Raw genomic sequence first — 12,091 nt, forward strand, 5'->3', positions numbered from 1 at the left:
AATTGTCGCGTAGAGCGAACTGCATGACTTATGTTATGTGGATTGCATAGCTTCAGGCGTAAACCTTCTCCAGGCCCTCATACTTGGCGGGAGACTAATTTGTAACTATCTTTTCGTTCTCACTGTGAGCTGAGAAGTGAAAAGAGCGACATAATGCGATCGACGGTCATACTAGACACAGTGTCCAACGGATCTGCGCAAAACTTCGTCAGATTTTCACTGTATTTTCCATTTCGCGACTGATCGTTCCTTACATTCCGAATAACCCTCGTATTATAACTGTAATAATACCACATACCTTCTAAACCCATCATGTTCATTTCTTTTTCTATTTTCGTCGTGGCTGCTTCACTTTTTTTTGTCAGGGAATGCATTTCCTAATTTACACTGTCGTTTCAACTAATCCCATGACATATCTGTAATTGACATTAAAGGAACACAAAAATGAGAGTCCTTGATCGTTCACTGTGAGGCTAAAACGGGTGGAGAACTTTTCTTAATAAGCATCCATTTATCACAACTTAGAACTTGTGAGAAACATTCGCAGTCAATATCAGTATAACAAGTGCACAGCCCAAGTGCGGCATCAACTGTCACCTCAGCTCAAATATTTTTCAAGAATATTATGGCACTTTGACATAACTTTGATGAAAATATTAACAATAAAGGTTTTACTGAGACTGACGCTGCACCTCATATTACAAGTTCTAAGCTTTGGTGTGTGAAACTTTTATTTAAAAAAAAAGAAAGGTCAGCTTTTTAATTTCCTCAGTAGCCTCATGATGTATGACAAACCCATCTTGTTCGTAAACTATTTTTATCGTAACTATAGATTTTGTGATGGTAGTACCTGAAACGATGTTATAAATAAAGAAATGTATAAAGTGATTTAGATCTACATTGAAAAATATCTACAGTGGTCGAATACTCACCGAAGCAGTTTATTTTCTTTCATAATAAATATTGTTATCGTGAGTATGTTGTCGTTTGTTCTGTGATGGAAAGACGTTAATTGTTTCAGAATAAGTTGCGTTGTAAATTTGTAAAATGTTAGGTACAACCAGCAAACACGCAGTAAACAACAGCTCTATTTTGTGGAGATTAAAACAGTTCCTCAGATAGAGGTTAGTTGAGTAGTGATTGACTATTAGTGAATTAACGTCCGACTGGCTACAGATAAAGAGATATTCCTTGCATATAACATGTACGTACATGTTGCCAGGACTTCTTAGAGTAGTCGCCAGCCAAATTCCAGGATTGGTTGTAGTACGACATGACGTTCTTTATCACTTCATCAAGGAAATGTGCCTCCCATTTCTTCAGACACTTGCTGACATCATCTTTGAGTTCATCCTCGGTCGTAACGTTCTGACTAGCGAGCCAGTCTTTCACCTTTGGGAAAGCCGGCCGCGGTGGTCTAGCGGTTCTAGGCGCTCAGTCCGGAGCCGAGCGACTGCTACGGTCGCAGGTTCGAATCCTGCCTCGGGCATGGATGTGTGTGATGTCCTTAGGTTAGTTAGGTTTAAGTAGTTCTAAGTTCTAGGGGACTGATGACCATAGATGTTAAGTCCCATAGTACTCAGAAGCATTTGAACCATTTGAACCTTTGGGAAAAGATGAATGTCACTTGTTGCCAAGAGCTCCCAGTCAAAAGCTCTGAGTTTTATCTTCGGTCGATTCGGAATATGGGGTCACGCATTGTCATGAATAAGAATGGTTCCTCCAGGAAAAATGTCACATCGTTTGGTTAGGACTGACGTTCGACGTTCCGTAAGAGTCTCACAACAAACCTATTACGTCACGGTAATCTCAAGCGTTACTGTCATGAAATGAGTTGTCAAAATTCCTTTCCCATCCTTAAAATATCTATAACAATCATTCTGGAAGAGTTTGCTTCAATTTCATAGGCTAATTGGGAGATTGCATCCCTTGTTTGGGCTGTTCATTCGTTTTATAATTCACGTACTGCACCCATGTCCCCTTCCCAATTATGTTCCGTTCCTCTTACTTTTCATAGGAACTTTGAAGGAACAGGGGTGACACCAATATACTTAAAGACCGCGAGACATGTATCCTTGAGCACAAATGCAGATACTATAAAAAACTACTGGCTTTGCTGATGTATTTGACCACGAACGACAACTATGCAATCTCCTCAATACTTCGCAGGTGTCGACCGTGATCAGAACAGTGTTCTATGCAGCTAAGAGGCATTATGTCGGAGTTAAATTAATTCGTGAGCAAGTTGTTGGTGTTCTTACAGCGAATGCTCCGGAACCAAGGCAGCCGAAGTCTTCCGTGTTTCAAGGGGCACTGTATCAAAAATTTGTACCGGATATAGGGAAAGCGGGGAAACATCGTACGCTCAGTAACAACGCGGGCGAATCTGTATGTTGAATGATGGTGACGGACGGTCATTGAAGAGGATTACGACGGAAAAATAAGAGGACTGCAGCAGCAAAAGTCACTGCAGAAGTGAATTTTGCTCTCGTGAACTCTATCAGAATCAAAACAACTCTAAGGGGGCTCCATAACATCAAATTTAGGAGTAGGTCTGGAATTCCAGAACTACTGCTCAGTGACTGAAGTGCCTGTCACAGAAAAACGTGGTGCCGAAGCCATGACACCTGGACTGTGGAGCACTGGAAGAAAGTCAATTGGTCGGATAAATTTTGATGCACACTCATTGTAACTTCTGGTCGAGTTTGCACCCGATGTATGAAAACACAGCGTGGGTTGGGTGATGATTTTGGCAACCTTATCGTCGTATTCCATGCTCCCATGGTTACTGTGCAAGATCGCATTACTGCCAAAATGGTGATGGTGTGTTTAAAAATGACTGGGGCCATTTTTACACAACTTGTACCGACCAGGACTGGTTTCATGAGTATGAAGGTCAACTGTCGCAGCTCCCCTGCCTAACAGTCACCAGATCTCAATGTTATTGAGCCTACTTTGGAGGGAAGGGTGTGTTATAGCTATCCACCTCCATCATCGTTAATTGAAATAGACACCATTTGGGAGGATTAATGGTAAAAGATTCCCTAGAAAACAATACAGGACCTATATTTATCCACTGCGAGGCGACTGGAACAATCTACACCGTATCAGACATGATTATTTTGCTTTCGGTGATACCGTGATTTCGTTCGCACCCTGTACCTCACAACTGGTGATAGACACAATAACACAGAACACCTCAGTTACTTACTTTTTACATAGTGATGAACGAAACAGAGCTGACACATTCATCGTGGCATTCGAAGTCTCCTTCTTCAAGAAATACAAATGCTCCATCAAGCTACAAGAATCTATCTATAACAGGCAATGGGAGGTTATATTATGAATAGCTCTCGTACAATCTTATATAGCGTACAAGCCAAAAAAAAAAAATCATTTGAAAGCCTTTGGAGACAGAGTTTTGATCGCCTTTAATTAATTCCAGCAACTGGCAAAACTAATCCGTTTTTTCCCTGTTATATCCAACTGTTCAGTACATTGCTCATAATTAATAAATGTGATTAATTTAAATTATCTTCTCAGGCTGAGTGTCGTAATGAAACCATCGCCATTTCATTAGTTTTCTCACACGTGATCGACAAAGTTCACTACTTTTACGAATAACTGTGCCTGTATTGTTCAATGATGCCCTCTCAGTCTCAAACATTTTTAAAATTACGATCTGATAGTCGTCACAGCCGAAACGAAGCAGGAATAGCCCAGTAAATTAAAGCAGTTATTAACCAATCAAGATTCGTGTAAGTTAATGATGATTTCTGATTAAGCCGGCCGCTGTGGGCGAGCGGTTCTAGGCGCTTCAGTCTGGAACCGCGAGACTGCTACTGTCGCAGTTTCGAATCCTGTCTCTGGTATGGATGTGTGTGATGTCCTTAGGTTAATTGGGTTTAAGTAGTTCTAAGTTCTAGGGGACTGATGACCTCAGATGTTAAGTACCATAGTGCTCAGAGCCATTTGAACCATTTTTTTAAATTTCAGATTCGTTCCAAGAATTTATCACCTTGATTAAAAAAATATTCTATACATAAAGAAGCTTCACAGCAAGGAGTCAACAGCGTGGTCACTACACAAAATGACGCTTACTGTCGGGCCAAATAAAGTAAAACCATAAATTTGTAAATTATAACAATCTGATTCAATGGCGGCTTCCATCTAGTTTGCATTCATGGATGTTGTGCAGTTTCGGCTCAGTCTCAGGAGGCCCCAGAAGAGGGACCAAAACGTCGAGCAATAAAGAACTTCGAAGAGGTATATGACGTAGCCTAACGACTCAGAAGTTTTGTTCGTCAATGACATAGGCCACGAAACCCTTCAGCCTTAAACACTATTTACAAAACAGCCAAGAGAAGAGAAGCTACCCGCGGGTTGGTTCCGACAGGCAGATTTTGCTCAAGGCAATGTACAGTTCGAAGGGTTATGGAGAACTACCCAAGGAACCCAAAGAAAGCACAGATAACGTACTTCAAAAGAGAGATATAGGAGACCCAGCAAGATTTCTTGGTAAAAGAGGCGAGAAAGATGTACCGTAAAGTGAAATTCTTTAAGAAGGGATACCAGTGGCGCCAAAAGTTCGTCAAGGCAAGTAGAGGGACCATACTCCCAACGATATCACCACTGCTGGGAAGGGGAAATGGTCAGGAAGCACTCAAATGTGCTCAACTTGAAAATCTGTTCAAATTTTAACACTGAGACTCTAGATTTAAATTACCTGCCACATACATTGGAGGAAATGAAGGTTCAGATAATGAAACTGAAGAGAAAAAGTACAGGAGAAGATGGAATCCAGGCAGAAGTCTTCAGACCGGAGGAGAGAGACTCCACAAGAAGGATGTGGAGTTTGGAGAAGAGTACAGATGATTCGAAGATAGTGTCCATGTGTTCTATACACAAGGAAGATGACGAAATTGGCTGCACCAGCTTCAAAGGAATCACTCTCCTTACCGTCTGCAATAAGGCTTTGTCCATCTGTATAATGGATAGAATTCTGCTCTTTGCAAAAAAAAGTGGCTGGTGAATATCTAGGGGGATTGAAAACGGGCCGATCGACTGCCAGCAAGTTCTATGTGGTGCGACAGCTCACAGAAAAATGTGGGAATAGTAGTATGGAGTAGAGCTGCTTGTGCTCCTCGTAGATTTTAAGAAGACACAAGGCTGCGTCCCCTAGGGAAGCCTGATGAATTGCCTAACCGAGTTTGGAATACCCAAGAAACCAGTCAGCCTAGTTCGAGCTTACCCCACTGCTTCAAAAAGGAAACTGAAGCTCGAGAACCAAGTCACAGAGAGCTTTTACATAAACATTGAGAAAAGGAGATGGTGTGTCACCGATATTGTTTATCTGTCGCTCGAAAAGATAACGAGAGAAATTTTCCATAATACCTTCGCCAGGACCGAGATAGAAGGTGGAAACAATCACACACCCCATATTTGGTCCTGTTGTCCACATCCAAGGAAGAACTGAGGCAGATGAGCGACATTATGACACTGTACCACACAAGCGGCTTGTCGTGAAATTGCGTGCTTACGGAATATCGTCTGAGTTATGTAACTGGATTTGTGATTTCCTGTCTGAGAGATCACAGTTCATAGTAATTGACGAAAGGCATCGAGTAAAACAGAAGTGATTTCTGGCGTTCCCCAAGGCAGTGTTATAGGCCATTTGCTATTCCTTAACTATATAAACAATTTGGGAGACAATATGAGCAGCCGTCTTAGGTTGTTTGCAGATGACGCTTTCGTTTATCGACTAATAAAGTCATCAGAAAATCAAAACAAAAAAATGGCTCTGGGCACTATGGGACTTAACATCTGAGCTCATCAGTCCCCCAGAACTTAGAACTACTTAAAAGTAACTAACCAAAGGACATCACACACATCCACGCCCGAGGCAGTATTCGAACCTGTGACCGAAGCGGTCGCGCGGTTCCAGACTGAAGCACCTAGAACCGCTCGGCCGCACCGGCCGGCGACGAAAACAAATTGCAAAACGATTTAGAAAAGATATCAGAATGGTGCGAGAATTGGCAGTTGACCCTAAATAACGAAAGTGTGAGGTCATCCACACGAGTGCTAAAAGGAATTCGTTAATCTTCGGTTACGCGATAAATCAGTCTAATGTAAAAGCCGTAAATTCAACTAAATACCTAGGTATTACAATTACAAACAACTTAAATTGGAAGGAACACATAGCAAATGTTGTGGGGAAAGCTAACCAAAGACTGCATTTTACTGGCAGGACACTTAGAAAATGTAACAGTCCTACTTATGAGACTGCCTAAACTACGCTTGTCCGTCCTCTTTTAGGATACTGCTGCGCGGTGTGGGATCCTTACCAGATAGGAGTGACGGTGTACATCGAAAAAGTTCAAAGAAAGGAAGCACGTTTTGTATCATCGCGGAATGTGGGAGAGCGTGTCACAGATATGATACACGATTTGGGCCGGAAATCATAAAAAAAAGGCGTTTTTCGTTGCGACGGAATCTTCTCACGAAATTCCAATCACTAACTTTCTCCTCTGAATCTGAAAATATTTTGTTGACACCGACCTACATAGTGAGAAACCACAGTAAAATAAGGGAAACCAAAGCTCGTACGGAAAGATATAGGTGTTCATTCTTTCCGCGCGCTATACGAGATTGGAATATTAGAGGATTGTGGTTCGATGAACCCTCTGCCAGGCACATAACCGTGATTTGCAGAGCATAGATGAAGCGGCACTGAGCAGAATGTATCTCCTTTTGAAACAGTGGAGGACCGAGTATATGGTGATCAACGGGACTCATGTCTATTCAGCGGCCTCATATAGTCGGAACACTATCAAGCGAAAGGGTTCATAATTAAAAATATCTGCAGTGTAATTCTTACAGAGGATACATCGTGTGAAGCAGAAATCAAGCCGATCATACTTCAAGGTGAGCCAGCTTTTTAAATCACGCAGTTTCCCAAAGAATTTCCAAGTCCAGCGGTACAAAACACTGATTCAACCCGTAGGCCTGTATAGTTGTGATATATAGAGTGTCCGGAAAAAAACTTAAGTAACCGTCTCGTTTTCGAGAGTAAAGTTTTAAGGAATATCTATGATCTGGTACAAGATTAGATCAGTGGAGAATGGAGCATCTGGCATGGTTGTGAGATGGATGAAATCTACAATAGACCCAACATTTGATAAGAGGCAAGCTTAAAAAAAAAGGATATAATCCATGAGGAATTGCTTCAGATCAGCTTAGTGGGTGGTTGGCGACAGAAGGCACAGAACAGAATCTAGTGGAGGAGGAGCTTTGTATGTCGTCTGTGCCTGATCGCTTAAAGTAAAACCGTCATCTATGACAGACAGCAGAACGATCTTACTGCCTCCAACATACATTTCACGTATAAACAGTGAAGTTTGACATCAAAGCTCAAACGGAAGTATATAGACAGTCCATTTTGGAGTGGAACAGGAGAGGTAATGACTAGCAATGAGAGAAAGTACCGTCCGCGATGCACCATTTGATAGCTTGCGGAGTGTGTATGTATATGTACATTCATGCTGACAAATTAAGGATAATTGCAGAATGTGCTGCTACACAACTTGGCACTACACACAACTGGCGCTAATAGCATAGGCACATAGTGAACACACACGACACAAATATGTAAGTCAATTGGTGGTAAGTTGAGAAAACCATCCCGAAACACACGTGCTACAAAACGCCACTGTTTCCTGCGCATGTACCCCTGCATCAATATGGGATATGATCACCATGCACACGTACACAGACCGCACAACGGGTTAGCATACACTGGATAAGGTAGTCGAGCAGAAGCTGGGGTATAGCCTCCCATTCCGGCACCAGTGCCTGTCGGAGCTCCTGAAGTGTCGTAGGGGTTTGAAGACGTACAGCGATACGTCGACCGAGAGCTTCCCAGGCGTTTTCGATGGGGTTTAGATCTGAAGAACAGGCAGGTCACTACATTCGCCTGATATCTTCTGTTTCAAGGTACTCCTCCACGATGGCAGCTCGGTGGAGCCGTGCATTGTCATCCATCAGCAGGAAGGTAGGACCAACTGCAACCCTGAAAAGACATACTGGTGCAAAATGACGTCCCGATACATCTGTCAAAGACCAGCATGGGTGTACGGGCACCAATCGTAATCCTACCCCACACCATCAAACCATGACCTCCATACAGGTCCCTTTTAAGGACATTAAGGGGTTGGTATCTGTTTCCTGGTTCATGCCAGATGAAAACCCGGCGAGACTATACCTGGACTCGTCTGTGGACATAACCTGGGACCACTGTTCCAATGACCATGTACTGTGTTCTTGACATCTTGCTTTACAGGCTCTCCTGTGATCAGGGGTCAGTGGAATGCACCTTGCAGATCTCCGGGCGAATAAACCGTGTCTGTTCAGTCGTCTGTAGACTGTGTGTCTGGAGACAAGTGTTCCAGTGGCTAAGGTAAGGTCCCGAGCAAGGGTACCTGCAGTACTCTGTGGCCATCTGCGGGCACTGATGGTGAGATATCGGTCTTCTTGTGGTGTTGTACGCTGTGGACGTCCCATAATGTAGTGCCTGGACACGTTTCCTTTCCGCTGGAATCGTGGCCGTAATACTGAGATCACACTTTGTGACACACGGAGGGCCCGTGCAACGACCCGCTGTGTTTGACCAGCCTGCAGTCGCCCTAGTATTCTACCCCTCATAACGTCATCAATATGTGTTCTTTGAGCCATTTTTAACAGACAGTCACCATTAGCACGTCTGAAAACGTCGGGACACTTACTCGCTGCACGATACTCCGACATGCACCAACACACCTCTGCGTATTTGGACTGCTGCCAGCGCCACCGTGCGACACCAGCAGGTCAAATGGACCGCATGGGCATACCGCGAGGTGATTTAAGCGGGGAAACCGCCCACCAGAGCGTTGTTTCACCATGTATCAGCATTATCCTTAATTTATGAGCATGAGTGTAGATGTTAGTGAGCACAACGACAATGCACAAGGTTGTTGTTCTCTTTCTTTCTCTCTCTCTCTCTCTCTCTCTCTCTCTCTCTCTCTCTCTGCCAGAACGAATCGTACACCCGCCTTCTAAGTTTCATGGCACTGTAGTCGCGGTCGCTTCTGCGAAGTCTGGTCAGATACGCCTGGCGTCTGTACGTCGTCAACAAGAGGAAACACTTGTAGCTGGACGTGCTGAGCCGTAACTGGCTTTGGGGGCGGGTTTACTGGAGACACACTTCACTGGGCACACTTGTCGGCCGGTGGTGGGCGGAGGCTAAGAGACCCGCCAGCCAGCTATCTGTAAGAGCAGCTGGACGAACTGCGCCCGGCAGCTGGAAGGCGCGGCGGCGCTGGAATTCCAGCCGGCTGGAGAGGGGAGCGCGCTGATCGGCTTAGCACCGTCTGCCACCGGCTGTTGCGTCACGATAAGGGATGGGGGAGGGGGAGGGAGGTGATGGGCAAGGGTGGGGGGGGGAGGGAGGTGACAATACGGGCGGGGCCGCCCCTCAGCCGGTTCTCGACTTTACGGTCTCGCGGGATCGATAGGTGGTCGACGCGGCTGTCCGATCCGGCGCCCCGTTGTCACACGGCGTGGAGTCCAGACACTCTCCAGCCGCGGCGGAAGCTCGTGGCATAGCGGGGCGCGTCTTTTCCTCCAAGTGATCTCCAGCACGAAGCGTTGTGTCTGGTAACGGGAGCAGACCTTCGATTTTTTTTCTTTTTTCATCTTTTGTCGTGGGCTTCTCAGGTGGCAGACACCAGTACGTTGTCCTGGACGGCGAGTGTCTGTGACGGAATATGGTTTGTATTCAGGGCCATCATATCCTGGATATAAAATTTTGAATGAAAAATCGACTTCAGCTGTAGGTACTTTAATTATAAGCAAGGCCAGTTTCGCAGCGTAATTACGCGATTTTCATACAAAATAATAGATAAGATCTCATAACTCACGTAAGACAAGAAAACATGACTATCAAGAAAAGTTGTACGAGATAAGCATATTCGAAAAAAATTATGTTCCGATTTAAAAAAAAAAAAGTGTATGACCCAGCATCGATAGCAATTTATCACTATGGGTTCAAAAATGGTTCAAATGGCTCTGAGCACTATGGGACTTAACTCATCAGTCGCGTAGAACTTAAAACTACTTAAACCTAACCAACCTAAGGACATCACACACATCCATGCCCGAGGCAGGATTCGCACCTGCGACCGTAGCGAAAAAATGGCTCTGAGCACTATGGGACTGAACATCGATGGTCATCAGTCCCCTAGAACTTAGAACTACTTAAACCTAACTAACCTAAGGACAGCACACAACACCCAGCCCCATCACGAGGCAGAGAAAATCCCTGACCCCGCCGGGAATCGAACCCGGGAACCCGGGTGTGGGAAGCGAGAACGCTACCGCACGACCACGAGATGCGGGCCGACCGTAGCGGTCGCGCGGTTCCAGACTGTAGCGCCTAGAACCGCTCGGTCCCCGCTACGGGGCGGACGCCAACTATAAATTACTATTAAACGACATGGAACGCTCCGCTGATACGCTCCCATGATGTCAGAAGTACAAGGTGAACTACAGGGTCCTCTACATCGAAAACGTGGTCGAAATTAAGTAGCATCGGTCCCTCATTTACCACTGCAAGCGCGCGCATTGGACATGTAATAACAGGCTGCGTGTCAAGACGGGGACATACCGCACGCACGCGCAAATGCAGTGGTGAATGAGGAACCGATGCTGCTTAGTTTTACATAAGCCCACAGATGATGGTATACGACCCATTTTTCATCACTTATTCGGTATAGGGCAGCCTGTTAGATCACCCGATATTGGTAATCCTGACACCATATTAGCGTTCTATACCATTTCATAAATGTCTGCTACACAGCGAGAAATTGCCATGAGCGCTGGGACATGCAATTCCCTTTTCTAATCAGAACTGACTTGATGTTATTACACCTGATGCTGTAGCTAAAATGTTTTGAAGTCGGCCGTGCTTATAAATGAAGTAATTACAGCAGAAGCCGTTTCATCTTCAAAACAGAGATAGCTATCGCCAGGAGTGCCTCAGTGAAAGAATGGCTCTTGTTTTATACACTGGGTAAGTCAGCAGGGAAGGTACATGCTTTTTGGGGTGACATTATCGGCGATTCTCAACAAAAAAACTTCAAATGAACAAAAGACCTGTACATAATCGTATGCGACGTATGCCAGCATCAAAATCATTAGCTCCTATTCAAGAGAACACACATGCGAATCCATCCTAAGCTACATAAAGCTACGTTCCTTCTCGGTGAAGCTTTGGTTCGGTGTTATTGAAGACCAACTCACAGGTCCAGCTGCTTTAGATAACCCCCTTAATGTAGTATGGTCTCTTGATTTCCTTCAAAATGTGTTATCATGAAACTTAGAGCATATACCTACAGCAACACGATGTCCGTACTGCCACGGACATATCCTGGGTGTTGCATCGACAGCGGTGGAGTCATTTCTTCCATCAATGTCAGCCGAACTTACGCCATTGGATTACTGTTTGAGGGTTTCGCTTAAGAGTGAAGTCTAAAAGCGCACGTTCACTGAAGCGCCGGCCGTGCGGGGTAGCCGAGCGGTCTAAGGCGCCTTGTGACGGGCCACGAGGCTCGCCCCCCCCCCCCCCCCCCCCCCCCCGTAGGAGGTTCGAGCCCTCCCTCGGGCATGGATGTGTGGGCGTAAGTTAGTTTAAGTTAGATTAAGAAGTAGTGTGTAAGCTTAGGGACTGATGACCTGCGCAGTTTGATCCCATAAGATCTTACCACAAATTTAATTTACTGAAGCACCAAGCAATCTGGTATAGGCATACGTATTCAAATACAGAGATCGGTAAACAGACAGAATACGGCGCTGTGGTCGGCAATGCTTATATACGGCAAAAAGTGTTTGGCGCAGATGTTACGTCGGCTACTGCTGCTACAATGGCAGGTTAAAAAGATTTAAGTGGGTTTTAACGTGGTGGTGTAGTCGGCGCACGAGCGATAGAACACAGTGTCTCCAAGGTAGCGAAGAAACGGTGAATTTTCCGTGCGACCATCTTACGAGTGCACCGTGA

General features: G+C 44.9%; 1 protein-coding gene across 1 annotated transcript in view; it reads right to left on the reverse strand.

Moving 5' to 3' along the window:
* The window catches only part of LOC124717306 (dopamine D2-like receptor), a 168,887-nt gene that overhangs the window by 142,682 nt on the left and 14,114 nt on the right, over positions 1 to 12,091 (reverse strand). The window lies entirely within an intron of this gene.

The sequence above is a fragment of the Schistocerca piceifrons genome, chromosome 9 (assembly GCF_021461385.2).
Source record: "Schistocerca piceifrons isolate TAMUIC-IGC-003096 chromosome 9, iqSchPice1.1, whole genome shotgun sequence".
NCBI classification, from domain to species: domain Eukaryota; kingdom Metazoa; phylum Arthropoda; class Insecta; order Orthoptera; family Acrididae; genus Schistocerca; species Schistocerca piceifrons.